We start from the raw sequence: 17,316 nt of genomic DNA, 5'->3' as shown, positions 1-17,316 counted from the left end.
TTAATTAAGGAGTATTTTGCCCTTTCGAATAACCGAATTCCAGGAAATAGTTATCCCTTTAACTGAGATCTTAATTATGTTCCCGACTTCCTTATTTTTAATGCTCTCAAGAGCTGCCTTACAAGACTCTCAGTGTTTTCAAAATAAGAGAAATAACGAAAGTGGAGTCAAGAAAGCCGGTAATTGTCAGTCAAATCAACATCCAATTTCATAGACATATTATAAATACACATCAGAGTCGTTGCATTTGAACCTGAGCATTTTACGGCCAACATAAAATTGAAAGAAGAAGAAGAAGAAGAAGAAGAAGAAGAAGTAGAAGAAGGAAGGTGGGTGCCTCAAGGCGACCTTACAGGGCCCCGCTTGGGTGCTGGCAGAAAGAGCATGGGAGGCAAGACCTCTTTTTCAGACGATCTAAAGCGACGCGTTCTCCCGTCGCCGTCGCTGCCTCCGCCTTACACGTGGCTTTTATAAACGTTCGTCACAAGCCTCATTTGCTTCTTTCTGGAGGCCGTCCTCCCTCAAGTACAGGAGAGAGAGAGAGAGAGAGAGAGAGAGAGGCGCCTCTGTCTTCGTCTTGTGCGTCTTCGATTGCAAGGCCACTGGGGATGAACACTGATCACCGTGCGAGCTTTCCTTAGGTCTTCGATCACAAGGGACGAACGATCACTTCTGGCAAAAGGTAGTTAACCTCATTTAATCTCGTCATTTCAAAGCGGAGACAATGTGGGTCACGTCTATTGTCTTCTGCTGCTTTATTTTCGTTCCTGTCCTTTTTTTTCCTATTTAAGCATGTGTGCGCGTGTGTGTGTGTGTGTGTGCGCTTTGTGTGTGTGTGTGTGTGAGTGTGAGAGATTGCCTGAGGATGCAGCTGATGGCAGTTATGACAGGCCACGAGCAGTGAGACATTATTGCTTCTTCGCTTGATTGATCGTCTTTGCGACCTTCTCTTGGTCGGAGCTGTTGAACGATTTTTCTCAGAATGTGGCTTTGGTAATGACACCATTTTCGAAAACATTCAGAGCACAGAAGAAGGAAAACATGAAAATTGAGAATATTTGTAGTGAGAGCAATTTTTTGAAAATCTAACTGTAAGAACATATTAACTGGAATTTGTTTTTCTCATTAAAGCATGGTTTGGGAAATCTAATTTATACAGACAGTTTTGCACTAACACCTGTATCACTATTAACAGATTTTTTTTTTATGATTACAAGACACTTTCCAATGTTTAAGCTGCATAAAACCAAAATATTCACACGGACAGTACGAGTCATAATCTCACCTTATGGAGACCGTGCAATTAGATTTGATATCGTTCAAGTTTCCATTCATTTACATTAATTAAACGTCAGCAAAACATTTGCAAAAACATCCACTTCCACGTATTTGTGAAATCATCCCCACCTGGCCTATTCTCGCTGTGAAACAATTCCCTCCCCCACCCCTGGCCTATTCTCGCTGTCCTTACCACTACGGGCCTTCGTATACTTAAAAAAAATTTTCTTTCGTCTTTCAATGAAGCGTTTTGGCTTCAGGAACTGCCGACGTCAGCTGCTTTGTTGCTGGTTCCTGTTTTACTGTTCACAGTCTTAAAACTGTCTTATTCATTATCTACGTAAAGCACTTCATACAAAGGCACGAAATAGCCAGGTTCCTCTGTCTCCTAACAATGCAAGATCATTCCTGCATTCACTATAATGCAATGCGTTTCTAAATGATATTATCATTGTGCACAATATGCAGCAAAATTCTTTGATCTCTCTCTCTCTCACTTTCTCTCTCTTTCTGCCTCCCTTCTGTTCTCTATGAAAGAAACTGAACTGATAAAAAAAAGCGGAAAACCATCATAATAAAGAACAGATATATAACATTTATATGAGCCGATTCAATCCATGCTTCCGAACTCCAGTCATTGGAAACCGAGCAAAATATCTAAATCTTCCTTAGGCAATGATAAATTGAAAGATAAAACTACAGCTGTACCTACATCAGTACAAACGCTCTCACTAAAATATATACAAGTATACAAATAATAAATAATATATATATATATATATATATATATATATATATATATATATATATATATATGCATATATACATACATATACATGTATATATTCATGTATATGTGTGTTATTATTATTATTTCAGTAGATGAAACCTATTCACATGGAACGAGAACGCAGGTGCCATAGGCTTGAAATTCAAGCTTACAAAGAATGTTGGTTTCTACTTCCCACCGCAGACCCCACGCTGCAGCAGTAACTGCTCATGATACAGAGCCAGTGATTTTTCATCGCCCTGGGGGAGACGCGAACCCACGACATCTGAGTGGCATGCCACGACACTAACCACTCTACCAGCGGACCAGCAGGCATGTATGTATTAATTAAGCATACGAAGTCAAAACCAAAGACGAAGAGTGGCATTAAATGAAAGTTTAATTTTTCAAGGTTACCTGTTCCTCATACATCCAGGCAAAGGAACCCTGACCAAACAACCTCTTGATGCGCTGGCAGGTAATTTTATATTTACAGCTTTATTCTTGTAAGTTTTGATGCTCGTTAATTCTTGTGCATACGCGGTTACATGTGTTAGGACTCATTAGTTGAAAATATGTAATGTGTGTGTGTGTGTGTGTGTGTGTGTGTGTGTGTGCGTGCGCGCGCGCGTGTGCATGCAAGTAGACTGCCAACATTGCTGAAGCAATGGAAGAGTAATGAGATTTATCTTTCGAGAGGCCTCTCCACTTTGGCTAGAACCAGCGGGGTGACAAATTCACAAAAACGTATCTGGAGTGAAAAGGCTCTCCCTTAAAAGAAATGAAAAAACACCATATAATGACCCTGAGTGACCTGTCGTCATCTTCTTCTCAGCTTAATCCCTAGTCGGGGTCGCTGACTTTAATATGTGACTTTTCATACAGGCGAGTGGACTTCAAGGTATGGCAGAACACTACCAAACCCTTTCAATGTGCAAGGTCAGGAAGGCGACACCATATGCATGGCAGAAGAATTTTCTTAACGGAAACTTCTCTGTTCATGCACTTACTTTTATTGGACTTCCTCAGTCATTATTCATGGGTCTAGAATGGTTAAATAAACATGCATAAACCTCAGGACCATCAAAATCTATTTCTTATGTTTTTCTGCAAAAGAAAAATAAGACTTTTTGCATTTTGCGCTTTGTTTGCCAAGGCAGAAAGTTGCTGACTTGCCTTTTACCCTTTCTGACGCAACACTCATAAGAGGGCAGCTTCAGTCTGCCCAGCGATTGACCCAAAAGATGCCTGGAGTTGGAGTCCGTCCTGATAAATATATGACAACGTGCTTTTCAGTGAGAGAGAAAGTTTTCAGCAAGTAAAAGTGCTGTGTCGAGGTAAGTCTGGAAATCTAGAATCATTTGGTAAGATATTGTCCCCTGGTTCACTTCTGCTCTGAATGGACTCATGCCATCCGGTAGCTACAACTATCATTCTCAGGTTTGCATCTATGAATTAACAGCCTTTGAAAGGCCTGTAGATGATATGTTTGGAACAAATAACAAGAATAAACAAGTGAAAAATGCGCCGAGTCTTCTGTACAGCCTATAAGTAGGTTTTAAGATCTGAGGGGGGATGGACAGACAAAGCTATCTCAATAGTTTTCCTTTGCAGAAAACTAAAACTTGTGTCTTTGTGCTCTCTGCACAAGCTTAACTTCCCATGTACTGAGACACAGACGAGGTTAACAAAAATAGATCCCGCCAAAGACAGAGCATCTTCGAAAAGGTAGTCTCAGAACATGACCGACCAATACTCATTACATTGTTGAAAAGAGGTCCAAACACAGCTCTAGAACCATTCTACTCGGCTTTGATGAAAAGACCAGAGAGAATACAAGGAGATTATCAATCCTCTATCAAAAGCAATTGTTTAAAATAATACTATTAACGAAGCGGCGTGATCTAAAGTGTCTTCCTGAGAAAGGGTTAGGAAAACACAGTAAATCAACAGAAGGCGAACCCAATTACTGAAGCGTTGTGTGGGCAGAGACGATCACTACCTGAGCAAAAGAGCAAAGAGTCTCAGATGTATATATGTACGCAGCTGTCGTTTAATTCCAATGGTGCTTATTATTTTTCTTGGCAATTCTTACCACCAAACATAATCCCACGCTTACGCACTTATGCTGAACTGTAGGCTTCGCAACACTTTATGCTAATACAGCTAAATAAACAGTTCGGGTGATAGATACACATGCCACATGGCAAATGTTTTATTTTCTATTTTTTTGCTTTTGCCAAGTAGGGTTAATTCGCCATCTAAGGGATGAAAGAACGTCCTCCAGAAAAAAGCTTGATTAGCCGACCAGCAGAGCGAGCTAGCAAGAGAGCCAGCGAACGATTCCTCTGCGTTCGAGAACCGGCCTCAAACACGCTCGTCCTAACCGTTCTTTCCTTTTAATTATCGTTCTTTCCACAAATTCCGTAATAATAAAGGATCCAAGGTACGCCGGTTTCCAAAATAATAATTAGGGTCGCCTGCATCCTGTCATCGCAGCGTCAGTTGGTTTTTCAATATTTTTCCCCGAATACTTCCTGGTTATTATTCTTGCAAATCCTCTCAAAGTTAATGAGGAAAAACTTGAGCCACTATATAGCAGGACAGAATAGAATAGAATCTAGAATTCAGACCAAAGGCCAAACACTGGGACCTATGAGGTCATTCAGCTCTGAAAGGGAAATTGACAGTAAGAACGTTTGAAAGGTGTAACAGGAGGAAAACTTCGCAGTTGCACTATGAATCAACTGTTAGGAAAGGGTGGAAAGAGAGATGGAAGAAAGAGAAAATGAACGGAGGTACCGTAAAAGGAATAAAAGGGGTTACAGCTAGAGGCCTAAGGGACATTGCAAAGAACCTTAAGCAATGTCTCCAGTGCACAGCATAGGTGCACTGACGACCCTACCCCACAACGGGGACTATGCTACAGACACTCCGTTTTTTGAATCAGTTTATGCCGCTAAGTCTCCAAATATTTGTCTTTCTGGGTATTGTGAATTCGTCATGCTGTGTTAACGATCACATTCGGGAAGTAAATGAGCGCAAAGGAAGTCTGGAGGTTAAGTAAACTGAGAATTATATCATTCTTCGCTATGCTTCGTCATCTCGTTGATTAGATGCGGAAGTACTTTTCATGACGGGAGGGGAAAAATTATTATTATTATTATTATTATTATTATTATTATTATTATTATTATTATTATTACTCTGATGAAGAAATCCACAGTGGGTGTAAATGTAAATATATATTAGAAATATATATATAAACGCAAGCTTTCGAGAAACAAGCAAATAAAAAAATCAACCAGGAACTAAAAGATTAAATATAAAATGAAAAATTAAGGCAAATTATATTTGGTTAAAAAATGTTAAAGTCCAGTCCTCAAACCGCTTAAAATATGAATATATGAGAAGCGGCTTTTCTACTGGGGAATTTTTATCGCAATAAATGCCCTGTGTGTGTGTGTGTGTGTGTGTGTGTGTGTGTGTGTGTGTGTGTGTGTGTGTGTGTGTGTGTGTGTGTGTGTAATCAGAGTTTATGACCCTATCTCCAACGAGAAGTGGAAAAAGGGTCGAATATCATGAAATTATGAGTGCAAAAGAAATCACAATTTGAAGCAGATTTTTTGAAAGATTTGAACGAATAAAAGACTCAAGAAATTTAAGCCACAAAATTAAGCATTGGGGCATTGTCAACCTTAATCACTTAAATCACAGCAACTTGAGGAAGTTGGAGTGGTTGGACAGAGAGATAAAATTGATCCAGAAAATGAATGAGATTAATTACAAGGATCTGAAGGCAAAACTGGGAGAAAACCCCAAAGTTAAAAAAAAAAACTAGATAGGTTGAACAGCAAGATGATGGAAAGGAAGCGGGAATGGTTGTGAAGTAATAGGCTGAAAAGTGGGTGCAGTTATGGGGCGAAGGGACGCTTCAAGCACTTTAGTTATACTTACAGTACACCACGTGAGATGCACTGTAGGCAATAATCCCCATGAATTTTTGTTACTGTGGATTCTTTGAAAGGTTCTGTGTGTGTGTGTCTAAACGCAGGCTCGCCCATTTCACCGAGGAATGAAAAAACAACGACGGTTGAAGTGTTAATTTTTTCCTTTTTTTTGCCAAAGGACTCGTGGGTTTATTCACCCTTGAACTACACAAACAAAGGGATGTTTTCATGCGAGATGCTGATGTTAAGGCTCTGTGAAATTAAGTTAAATTCCAGCGTTATGCAAATAAAAATAATTCTTGGCTTGCATTTGTAAGATTACAAACTCCCACACACATATTATACACTTTTTATATATATATATATATATATATATATATATATATATATATATATATATATATATATATATATATATATATATATATATATATATATATATATACATATCACTTATACTGTATATAAGAACACGTGTGGGTCAGCTATAAACAAGACGCAACCAAACGCACCGGTAGTGGAAAATTGATGCCCACATACGTCCGTGCGTTCGTCTGTAACAGTAAATATGGGGGTGTGCCCGGAGGGTCTGAGTGGGAACGGGAAGGGGAGGGGGGTGGAAGGGGGTAGTAGACGTGGGCCTCGGGGCATGTGTCTAAGCCTGTGTGTGTGTGTGTGTGTGTGAGCGTGGGAGTTTAACGAGGGACTAGGAGCATGTGCGCCTGCAAGTGTCATAGTGAAGAATTGTCCGTTGTGAAGTTAGTATCCTTGCAAAGAGTCCTGCAGGATCTTAGAGCCAAGGTCCTTTTGATAACTTTGTCGTCCCTCGGCTGTGACTGCTGTTCTGCCACGTCTCTAGGTAAGTGTGAAAATAATGCCGCGTATTTTAGTGTATCTGAAACTGTTTAACGCTTTTCTCTGATAAGGGAAATACTACGGAACATTTTCAAGTAAATACGAGGCGTTCTTGACTCAACAGACTGAAGGTGAATATGGCAGTGTCTGTGTCTTTATTTTTATGGAGCCAACCTGTTTTAAAGGAAACGGCTTATTTATTGATTGATTGATTTTTTTTCAGAAAAATTAGGACCACTGGTTTCAGTAAAGAGGAATAATAGCCAAGATGATGGTGATTTTTTGGGAATGCTACATAACTACTTCCGTTAGTTTCTCACTTATCTGGGCCCCGTCATATCTAGCATTTCTTTTACTTAGCCTTAATAATAATAATAATAATAATAATAATAATAATAATAATAATAATAATAATAATAACAAAATTACTATTAAAATTATTATCATTCATAATAAACTTTTTCTCCAATAATAATAGCACGAGTATACTAGCTGAAGAGTAATATAAGATGGCTAAGCCACATTATGTACATATATATATATATATATATATATATATATATATATATATATATATATATATATATATATATATATATATATTTGAAAAATTAATTCAATGTCCGTGTAGGTTCTCTACAAAAATAAACAAATGAAGTGAAACGAAGCGTTATGTTCCGGAAGAAGCTGCTTCCGAAATATATATCTCCACTAATATTTTATTTTCGTCTTAATTTCGAATTCCCTATACCTTGGGAATAACTTCCACTCAAAGGAAATTATATATAAGTGTGTACAACTGCCCCGGCTAGGATTCGAACCTATGGATGTTGGTTTTGATACAGAGAAAGTAGAGAACTCCCATTTGGCTACCTCTTCATAGCCAAGTGGATAAGTTCCTGCAGCCTTCGTATCAAACCCAAAGGCCACAAATTCGAATCCTGGCCGGGCAGATGCACTTTCATATACAATTCCCTTAGGGTTGGGGTTAATCCCAACGCATACTGAAATCGGTATTAAGTGGGTATATATATATATATATATATATATATATATATATATATATATATATATATATATATATATATATATATTTCTTTCCAATTTCAAGCCACAAACAACATATTGATACCGATTCACTATGCCTCGGGAATAACTGACACTCAAAGTTAATTATATATATATATATATATATATATATATATATATATATATATATATATATATATATATATATTCCCTACCCTGACTGGGATTCGAACCCAAGCCTTTGTGGGTTGGTGTATGGGAGACAGTGACTTAATACACTCAGTCTTCAAGAGTTTTTATGTCTTAATATATACAGTATATGTATATATATATATATATATATATATATATATATATATATATATATATATATATATATATATATACATATACATATGTATATATATACATATATCTATCCTAATGTACATTTGTTTTACTTTTATATTTTCGTCTTGGCAAGTATATTAAAGGTCATAAATCCATATAATTCTCTTAGCTAGTAGAACGATGAATAACATGATGAACTTTCGTGAATCTTTTCAAAACTCTACCTCTAATTTGTTCGATCAATTATTTATTTAATTTGAAATTCAAAACAATTTACTTGTGTCCGTCATATAAGATAGATTTAATTAATTTTTAATTGACTGCCTTACAAGAGTTGTCCATATTATTATTATTCAGAAGATGAACCCTATTCATATGGAACAAGCCCACAGGGACCACTGAGTTGAAATTCAAGCTTCCAAAGAATATTAAGGTGCTCATTAGGAAGTTAGAGAAGGTGAAGGGAAATACAGAAAGAAGAGATCTCACTTATTAAAAAAAATTAAATAAATTAGTAAATAGATAAAAATTTATTAAAATGCAAGAATAGCATTAGGGTAGTAATGCACTGCATCTTCGCTTGAACTTTTGAAGGGAATGTTATGGTTTAAAGCCAGGAGAGTATTTAGGGGCAAGTATGAATTTTATGAATATTTTCACGAGAGAAAAAGATCTTCAACAAAGGTTTTTTTTTTACATTTGTACAATCATTATACAACGACCTCAGTTGTTGTGACGCCCGTTTATAGAATCAAATGAATCAACTCTCCTTTACGAACTTACGCTAACACTGCGTTTTGTTTTTCACCTTACGCCTTACCTTCACACTCTCTTATCTTATCTACCTACATCCTTCGTGTGTTTTCTCATTCTCGTTTCTCGGAATGCATGCGGGAATCACACAAGTCTCCGTCACTTTCCCGTGCTTTCCGTAGTGTTTGTTACAGCGAAGTTGGCTGCTTTGATTCTCGCGTTAAAAATTTTTGCAATACAAGCGCCAGGGTACACTTCACGTAATCTTTATTTGGTCTGTGTCGTTTGTGATGTTGACTGTGGAGTACAAGCTGCCATAACAATCTCGGATTACTTCTGGTCTCTTCAGTTCAGATTTTCCCCAAGGGCCTTCATATAAATCTCCCGACTATTCATTAATTCAAGTACCTGGGGATTGGTTGAATTTCACTGCGCTCAATCCCAGTTAGGTATCCACTATTCCACGTAAGCCTTGCTTTAATACTGTTAATGCTTCTAGTAGCACTTTGAGTCTTATAATTTCAAATGCTTCTACGAAGCCAATGGATCCAACGTTTAATCTATCAATCGTCAATGATGTTTGGCAGGACTTTTAACAAAATGAATAACCTTATTACACCTCTTAACAGAACACTTCGAGTACGAACCAGGAAGCACGCAACAATTGCGCAATCTTACAACCGTCAGAAATTCAATAGATCCACATTCGGATCATTTTCAAAAGTTGATCAAATTTTCCTGGCCCGTGGCCAACCTTTGCACAAGACTTCACTGTTTGTCGGGAACTCTCTGAGATATCTTCTCTACAATCAGTCTCTGCAAAAAAAAAAATAAATAAATAAATAAAAATAAATAAATAAATATAATATATATATATATATATATATATATATATATATATATATATATATATATATATATATAATGTCAAAATCGAGATCCACTTGAAATCTAATCAGCTCGCCCTTGGTCAGCAATCCACAAAATTTCACTCAAATCAATCATGAACTTTTTGACATGTACGTTAGACAGACAGATAAACAAAGACACAAATGGACTTTCCCTGAATACTGTTCAACTTTACTCCTCACTCTGATGCATCCACACATTACTTGGGAAAGAGATAAGAACAAACGAAAAACTTCAGTGCTTTCCTCTTCCTGATTCTCATCATTACCAGTATTGGAGGGTCTATTGTATCGTGCTTACTCACTCAATATAGCTGATTTTCAGACGAGCCCTCGTGTTCTGCTTTCTGCCATTAAGTTTATTGCCTGGTTTCCTCAATGTGTGTTGCCACCTGTGTATTGAAAGCATTAGAGCACCCTCCCTCTTCAGGCTTTTTTTTTTTTTTTTATGCTGCACAGTGACTCATAGTCACAATGTGTTGTTCACACATTTCATGTATTTTGCCATTCTATAAATTCATACGTATTCTGAAAGGTAGTTTTTGACTTTTCATTATCTTTGCCAATGAAGTTGGGAGTTTATAAACTGCCAGGGTATTTCTCTGAAATTTAATTTCTGAGACAATTATCTGAAGTTTTCCTATCTAAATTAGGTTGGGGTAATTATTTTTTAATGCAGAGAACAGTATTAGACAACACAGTGATCTTTCTGGTCAATACCCGAAAAAAAGCATGAAAAGGAAGACTGACGGTAAAGACAGTCTTTTTTTTTTTTTTTACTTCCTATGGATTAACGAAGTTTGCTCCTTTCCCTCATCAGATGGTTTAATTATGTCTAAGGCTTTAATATACCATTCCTTTTTCACACAGGATTCACGTCAATTTACCGGTATCCTAGAGAGAATCAGATAATCTTAAATGGTCCTCTGAAAACGAAATTAAGATTCCTTTCCATACTTTCCTCACCATTTATTCTCTCTCTCTCTCTCTCTCTCTCTCTCTCTTTTGCAACAAGCTCCTAAAAACTAATTGTTGGACAACGGAATGTTGTAACGAGATTAGGGTAAGCTTCCTAGGTACACGTTTTCTATTCCTGGATAAAAGTGGTATGAGAAAATGTGAGCGTTCAAGGGGGCACTTCTTTAAAAAGAAACTCGTCATGTTTCAAGCCCGTTTACTCCTAAACGAAAGGAAGGCTTAGCATACATGTTTATGTTTAATTTGTCCTTTTTCCGCTTAATTTCACGCAAGTTTAATTCACGAAAGTCCTATGATGTTTATTTAACGTGTCTTCATACGTTTATATTTTCCGTAAGCATGTAGCCTTCATGCACATGGGATCCAATGTCCCAAGGATCTACTGTAGGTCAGGTTAAAGCTAATTAGGGTAATGTTTCTCGATAAAATATTTATGTAATACTGCATCTCCACGCAAAGCATGTCACCATGGAGCTAGGCATGGACTCGCAATTTCATCCCAAACCCAATATTTGGAGTACTGCAACAGACCTTAGGAGTTACCTGTGAATGGCAACGGGTCACACGAGACTCGAGGAGATAACTGAAACCGCGTCTAGGTATCCCAATGCAGGTTACGTCCATTGCATTCTCATTCTATAGCAATTAGAGTATTTCATTCATTTAAGCCGTTGGCATTCAGGTAAAACGTTGGCAAAGGTCTCCTCTTATTCCATGACCTATCTTTTTAGGAGCTACAAAAAAGACAAGTTTCGAGCAACCTCTTTTCATGAAAAATAATTTTCATGAACTTTAAGAATAAAAATGAATATCTGCGCTTGTAGATAAAAGATGGAAGGAACAGGTTGAGTACAGTAAACATGGCTCTGTTTCTTGTTTACTTTAGAAGGGGATTTATTTGCACAAAATTGTTCCTGCTGCTATCTCCCTTCCTCGCCAATATGATTTGATCGTTTACCCACAAGAGTTTTGATTCTTACATGGCTTCCCACATATTCTGACTTGAATCTTCATACATCTTAATATACAGAATCTACTGGGCACTTTTCTTTACCAGACACGTATGGAATTGTAATACCCACAATGCCCCCTTAACTTCTCGAATTCTTCACACTTTTTGGATACGCTTGTCACTACAAAGTCTGAGATCCAAATGCAAGAATATAAAGTAATACCGATGTCCGTAGTAGGACTCGAACCCGCATCCAGAGTATCAGCAAGAGGTCACGCTGCTGATCTGACCACGAGAAAGATAAAAGTCTATTGCCGCTCATATGTACATACTCGTATATCTTTCGAGTTCAGATACACTGATTAGAGCTGGAACAGACCCATCCTCGCCACCGTAGCCAAGTAGGCAATCGATTTTGTTGCTTTTTACGGTGATATATATATATATATATATATATATATATATATATATATATATATATATATATATATATATATATATATATATATATATATATATGTATATATATATATATGAATATATAATATAATATATATATATATATATATATATATATGTGTGTATATATATATATATATATATAATATATAATAAGCTTATATATCAGAGTTGCTTTGCTCGCCTTTTTCTTCAGTTACAAACACACACATATATATATATATATATATTATATGATATAGTAATATATATTAATATAGACAGAAAATCATTACTACCATGATTATCATCAATATTTTTTACCGTTAGACTTTTCGACTTTTACCTGATTTACCATATATCCAAAACAAAATACATGACTATACGTTAAATTTTTATACAGAAGAAACTACGAAAGATAAAAAAACCGAATCTGGCTAGCTTGTAATGACCGAAAAAGGCAAAATGTACGGATGGAAAAAAAGTCAGTAAAAAATTCAGCAGCAGTATTACAGCTATCTCCCAGACTTCTAACTTCCAGCCAACTTTCAGCAGTCGCCGACTGAACTTCAGATGAAAGCTGAAGATGAAAAGACGGCATGAAAAGTCAAATCCTTGACAGATGAACAGGCGGGAGAGAAGGGTACCTGAAATACGTGAAGAATGACTCGCTCGAAATTGCCGACGTGGAAATATGACTGGGAGGGTTTCTTCTTGATTTATGAACTTGAGGCTTTCATGCCAAGCACTGCAGGGCACTTCCGGCTATTCAGCGCCTACGACGGTGAAAAGAGGGGGCTGGTGTGGTTGGAAAGTAAAGTAAAGATTTCAGAAAATATGGGAAACGAAGTACAATGATCTAAAGGTGGAACTTGGAGAAAACCCAATAGCTGCACCAAGGAGGTGATAGTCAAAGAGGTTGGACAGCAAACTGAAAGAACGAAGAGGGTAGGGAGGTAAAGAAAAATGCTAAAAATTGGACGTAAACACCCTTTAGCAATGCCTACGGTGTACCACGTCAGGTGCACTGAAAGCACTAACCGCCCCCCGCCTTCTTCTTGCACTTTTAATACATTTTTATCTATTTATTAATTTATCTATTTTTTTCTTTCTAATAAGTGAGATCTGTTCTTTTAGTATATGACTGGAAATTTGAATTTCAAGTCAATGGCCCCTGTGGGCTTGTTCCATATGGACAGGTTTCATCTACTGAATAATAATAATAATAATAATAATAATAATAATAATAATAATAATAATATGGAGGAGGATTTCTTCTTGAAGAGATCACTGGTCACAGGAAGTAGAAGGTAAGAGTTACAAGGCGACGTTATCAGAAATCAAGAGGACAATATAAAAAGTCTTCTTTTCTTAATCATCACAAATAACTAATAAGCTGTTATGCCAGCAACATCTTCAATGATGTAAGGCAATTATGTAATGCATCGGAAGACAGCTAACGGAAGTGTGAAGTCGCAGGCACGGGATTTCGCTGGGACTTCATCGGGAAGGTGTTGCGCCAACAGAAATCCTTGGAAATCTCGCGAGCGACGTGATAAGAATCCTCGCAAGCTTCCGATCCTGTGAGTGTTCTGGGACATGAGCAGTTAAATATTCTCCCGATGACTTGAGCTAATCTTAAGGCACAAGGCAAAGGCATTAAACGTCGTAGCGACCGATTTGATAAGTATGTTATCTACGACAAGGCCTGAGAGTTCAACTTCGTAGCGACCAATTCGAAAAGGATTTCATCTACAAGGCGTGAGAATTCAACTTCGTAGCGACCAATTCGAAAAGGATTTCATCTACAAGGCGTGAGAATTCAACTTCGTAGCGACAAATTCCAAAAGGATTTCATCGACAAGGCGTGAGAATTTACCTTCGTAGAGACCAATTCGAAAAGGGGTTCATCTACAAGGCACGAGAATTAAAATTCGTTGAGACCAATTCGAAAAGTATTTCATCTATGAAAAGGCGTGAGAATTCAACTCCGTAGAGACCAGTTCCAAAACGATTTTGTCTACAAGCCACGAGAATTCAACTTCGTAGAGACCAATTCCAAAAGGATTTCACCTACGACAAGGCACGAGAATTCAGCTTCATAGAGACCGATTCGAAAAGAATTTCATCTACATGGCAAGAGAAATCAACTTCGTACACACCAATTCGAAAAGGATTTCATCTACGAAACTACAGAAGGTGCCCCAAACGCGAAGGTCAGTAGAGACGAGACGCCAACAGAGCGAGTGAGGGATGGTCGAAGGAAATGAAGGAGGAGAGGAGGAAAGGAGGAAAGTAGGAAAGGATGAAAGCCAAGGAAGGGCTCTTTACTACGAAGTGATCCATGAACTAATAGCAAAACTCCAGGAGATTTCCCGAGAAGAGAGAAAATGCCACAGGAAATGAGGGAGTGGAGTGATAAACAGCATCTGAGAATACTGGGAACTCAAGAATTCCCAACAATCATTTTTTTCGGAGTATTCTGAAGCATCATATTATGACAGCTGATTCAGGTTTCGAATAATGAGCCCATTGTTGCTGGAAATGTCAGTATACAAATGCATACACACACATACAGATAGATTTATACACACTTTGTAAACACTGTATAATATACATACATATATATATATATATATATATATATATATATATATATATATATATATATATATATATATATATATATATATATATATATATAATAAGGTATTTACAGTGTGTGTAATTTCAGTCTGTTTGTCTGTCTGTCTGTCTGTCTGTCTGTATGTATGTCTGTATGTATGTATGTATGTATGTATGTGTTGACTGACATTTCCTTTAACGTTGAAGTCACTATTCGAAAGTTAAATCCGCTGCCACAACATGATTCTTTGTCTCTATTCATGAACGTGTAATTTCTTTCCCATTTCAAATATCAATCCACAAGTGGTCCAACCAAGTGTTATTATGCACAAGGTCAGAGCACCCACCCTGGCTGAGTGCATTAATTGAACATTAATTAAGCAAATTATAGTCCAACGAACTATCGGCGTTACTTAGTAATCATTTTAAAAAAATTTTATTTACTGCAAGTTTTCCTGTAAAAGATAACCTTTATTGGTCACCTCTGCCGATGTGGACATGGAACAAACAAGTTCATCCCAACAATCAATTTTTTTATTGATATTATAAATGAAAATAAAAATACATTATGTACATTAAAAATACATTATGTGTATTAATATCATAATCAATAATTATTATGGAAAAATTATAATGTCATGCCCTTGCATCACAGGCATCCACTGAAAAGCAAGCAAGTATATAATGAGCAGGAGTTTCTTCGGCGCAATCGACTTTTCTGTACACCGTATAATGCTGTGTGAGAGGCGGCCCAGAAACTTTAACCACGGCCCGGTGGTGGCCTGTCCTATAGCGTTGCCAGACGCACGAACGTGGCTAACTTTAACCTTTAGTCAAATAAAAACTACCGAGGCTAGAGGACTGCAATTTGGTATGTTTGATGATTGGAGGGTGGATGATCACCTTACCAATTTGCAGCCCTCTAGCCTCAGTAGTTTTTAAGATCTGAGGGCGGACGGACAGACAAAGCCATCTCAACAATTTTCTTTTACGGAAAACTAAAAGCCAAATGAACATAGACAATAGATTAATAAATAAGAATGAATGTATATGATTTCTAGCAAATAATCAAGAAAAATGTATATGATGTAACCTGTAACTTAAAAACCAAAAACTAAAAAAAGGAGAAAATATAGCAATGTGCAGATTCAAACAACAAGAGGCAACGGTACAACCCAAGATTTGACAACAATAGTTATATGACCATCACCTGGTGTTTTGCAACTAAATATAGAGCATCACAAATATTCCAAAAAAAGAAAAGAGTTAAGAATACGACTTGCCCGTTACCAACAGGCCTTGAGAGTCTGGTCTGGGCAAGAGCGAGTTACAATGAGGCCAAAGAATATAACAGAGAGAAGGTGTAACAGGATACGAGCTACAAATATTAAATAAGTTTTAAAATACTGTTTTGTAAGATTTTACAGAAGTTACCTACTTCACAGCCTTACGATTCGATCTGGTTTCCGAACACGGGGCGATGGGACAGAGACAGATAGGTGCTTAGGTGAAGAGATAAAGGGACGTGAGTTTCAAATGAAGGAAATGAGATAAACTGACGTAAGTAGATAAGAAAAGCATCTGGACACCTAAATGGTTTTATGGTTGTTTCTGAGCTGATATGAATCAATTAGGCACAGACACACACAAACATACACACACACACACATATATATATATATATATATATATATATATATATTATATGCATATATAAAATACCGGTCCTCCCCGGTTTCGGCTTTGTTTCTAAGCCATGTACAGCACGTGTCAGAGTGATCATAATCATAATTATATATATATATATAAGTATATATAATCCTAAACTGCTTATTTCATGAATTTGGAACATATTCGATGAGGTTTCTCCATCAGGAGCTTCGAGAGAAAATCTCTTATTGTAATGAAAAGTTTGTAGGCTTTGTTGTCTCTTCCTCCAGAGAGAGAGAGAGAGAGAGAGAGAGAGAGAGAGAGAGACAGAGAGAGAGAGAGAGATCTACTATCGATACAGACAAGGAAGAGAGGGGGACGAGGAGCTCTCCAAATGATGAATGCAGATCTGAACGCCCAGGACTCTCATCACTTGAAGGACGTCGACTGCCTTAGAATCCCGGGTGATGTCTTTTCCGCATTATCACCCGAATAGCTTTCGCGTCAATAATTGGATATGAACTGCATTATTTACACGCCCTTTAGAGAGAGAGAGAGAGAGAGAGAGAGAGAGAGAGAGAGAGAGAGAGAGAGAGAGAGAGAGAGAAAGCAGCTGTTTTCTCCATCTCGGGGAAGCTAATGGCTACAAGAGGCCGTTTCGGCTAACAAGCAAAAACCCGCCTTCGCTTCGACTTCATGTCAACACAGGACGATTGATGTTCGGGAGAGGGATGGAGATAGATAGATAGAGAGATAGATAGATAGATAGATAGGGGGATCGGCTATGAGAAATTAACAGCT

General features: G+C 37.3%; 2 protein-coding genes across 2 annotated transcripts in view; one reads left to right on the top strand and one right to left on the bottom strand.

The window, feature by feature from the left end:
• Window positions 1–17,316, bottom strand: part of LysRS (Lysyl-tRNA synthetase) — a 202,666-nt gene that overhangs the window by 36,659 nt on the left and 148,691 nt on the right. The gene's annotated exons all lie outside the window — the stretch shown is intronic.
• Window positions 6,635–17,316, top strand: part of LOC136828338 (cysteine-rich secretory protein 2-like) — a 53,340-nt gene continuing 42,658 nt past the window's right edge. Inside the window, exon 1 of the mRNA XM_067086239.1 lies at window positions 6,635–6,856. The gene's annotated coding sequence lies outside the window, so the exon portion shown is untranslated. The remainder of the gene's footprint in view (window positions 6,857–17,316) is intronic.

Source organism: Macrobrachium rosenbergii, chromosome 42 (assembly GCF_040412425.1).
Source record: "Macrobrachium rosenbergii isolate ZJJX-2024 chromosome 42, ASM4041242v1, whole genome shotgun sequence".
In the NCBI taxonomy this organism is placed as follows: domain Eukaryota; kingdom Metazoa; phylum Arthropoda; class Malacostraca; order Decapoda; family Palaemonidae; genus Macrobrachium; species Macrobrachium rosenbergii.
This window is presented reverse-complemented; position numbering and strand designations above follow the sequence as displayed.